Source organism: Triturus cristatus, chromosome 6, assembly GCF_964204655.1.
Source record: "Triturus cristatus chromosome 6, aTriCri1.1, whole genome shotgun sequence".
Lineage (NCBI taxonomy): Eukaryota > Metazoa > Chordata > Amphibia > Caudata > Salamandridae > Triturus > Triturus cristatus.
Window position 1 is genome coordinate 1484729094 of NC_140589.1, and position 1969 is coordinate 1484731062.

The 1969-nt window shown below is 49.5% G+C and overlaps 1 pseudogene; it reads left to right on the forward strand.

The window, feature by feature from the left end:
* Positions 1-477: 477 nt before the first annotated feature.
* Positions 478-1565, forward strand: LOC146821582 (U3 small nucleolar ribonucleoprotein IMP4 pseudogene; annotated as a pseudogene).
* Positions 1566-1969: the final 404 nt, after the last annotated feature.

Consider the following 1969-nt stretch of genomic DNA (forward strand, 5'->3'; position numbering starts at 1 on the left):
AGGGCCGGGTCTACACGGGATAAGGTTGTTCACTAAATCCACACAGGTCTCCCCTGTGAAGAGTTGATATTGCACGCAATTGTATGTAAAATAGTACAAATTGCATGCCGCAGCAGCAGCCCGCTTTATGAGGCACACTGTCACACTCAGAAAATGCCGGGGCCCCTGCCTCGTCGTAAATTACATGTCACTCTAATCAAGCGCTGTGGCCTGCACGCACTGCTCCTGCAGGCTTGTGGTGATTGCAGCTGATTTAGCACTGCTGCTACAATGTATCCTGTTCTGATGCCCGCGGCGCCCCTGAGGCGGGATGTAATGCAAAGTCTGCCCGAGGCGCCTCGGGGGGGGGCGGGGTGGAGGGGACGTCACCTCCGGTCCTGTTGCCAGAGCAGGAAGTTTGGAAAGAAGGCAGCTGGCTGTAAGATGAGTTTGGGTAATACGAGGAGGGAAGGAGGAAAATAGGAAGAACTGGGGGCTGTTGGTGGGTTCCTTTGCCCCACGTGAGCTGAGAGAGCTGCTGCCATGTTGAGGCGGGAGGCACGATTGCGGAGGGAGTACCTGTACAAGAAGGCACTTGAAGAGAAACAGCACAGCATCGAGGACAAGAAGCAGAGGTTAAAAAGAGCTTTAGATGAAAATCGTCTTATTCCAACTGAAATCCGCTGAGATGCCCTCTCTCTCCAGAAGCGGATAGAATATGACGATGAAGGTGGTGAAGGTGTAAGCAGTCATGTGGATGATGAATACTGTTGGGCCGGCGTGGAAGACCCCAAAATCATGATCACTACTTCGAAGGACCCCAGCTCACGCCTCAAAATGTTTGCCAAGGAGGAGAAACTGATCTTCCCCAATGCTCAGCGCATGAACAGGGGTAAGCATGATGTGGGATCACTCGTCCAAGCCTGCAAACCCAACAGCATCACAGACCTTCTCACTGTGCACGAGCCCAGAGGGACACCAGATGGTCTGATCGTGTGTCACCTCCTGTTTGGACCCACTGCGTACTTCACACTGTGCAACGTGGCGATGCGTCATGACATTCCTGTCTTGGGCACCATGTCTGAGGCATATCCACATCTCATATTCCATAACTTCACCTCGCGCTTGGGGCAGAGGGTCTCCATTATCTTAAAGTTTTTGTTCCCTGTGCCCAAGGATGAAAGTAAGAGGGTGATAACATTTGCCAACCAGGAGGACTACATATCTTTCCGGCACCATGTGTACAAAAAAACTGATCACCGGAACATAGAACTCTCCGAAGTTGGTCCCAGGTTCGAGATGAAATTGTACATGATTAAACTTGGAACTCTCGAAAATGAGAAAACTGCAGTTGTGGAATGGCGCTGGCACCCGTATACCCACACGGCCAAGAAAAGGAAATTCCTCAGTGTGGAATAGGTGAAGAGACTGAATCGGATGCAAACTTGTGAGCAATTCGATGGAATGCCTGTGAAAATTACATGGGGAGCAGCTTCTCACTCTGAGGCTCTGCTGCTCCTGTACGTGTTGGGAAATAATCAGTTTGGTGTTTGTAAACCAGAGAAGTCACGCTATATTTCAGGAAATAATCCTCATGCCATGTTTGTGGGAGGAGCCACTCTTTTTTGTACTAAGGACCTGCAGCCATCGGCAACCTAACAAAAAGCCCTCCTGGGAGCCAATCACCACCTTTTAGAAACGTGTGTAAGTTTGATACTTTTCCTTTTATTATTTTCAATTCCATGTAAAGTTGATAAACTAATCGTCGGGGCTGGAGGCGGCAACTGGCAGAGCAGAGGAACTCATGCTGACTCCATAAATCTGGGACAGGAGGCCTGGAGGTGACCGTGACCCTCTCCACGAGTCTTACCAGGGCAAGGACTGGTTTCTTCCAAAGGAGGGGGCGAAGCAGACACGGAAGAATAAGGTAAATCATCTTTTTTTTTTGGTTTCCTGAAAGTTTCCTTTGTCATTTCACGCTTTTATTTCT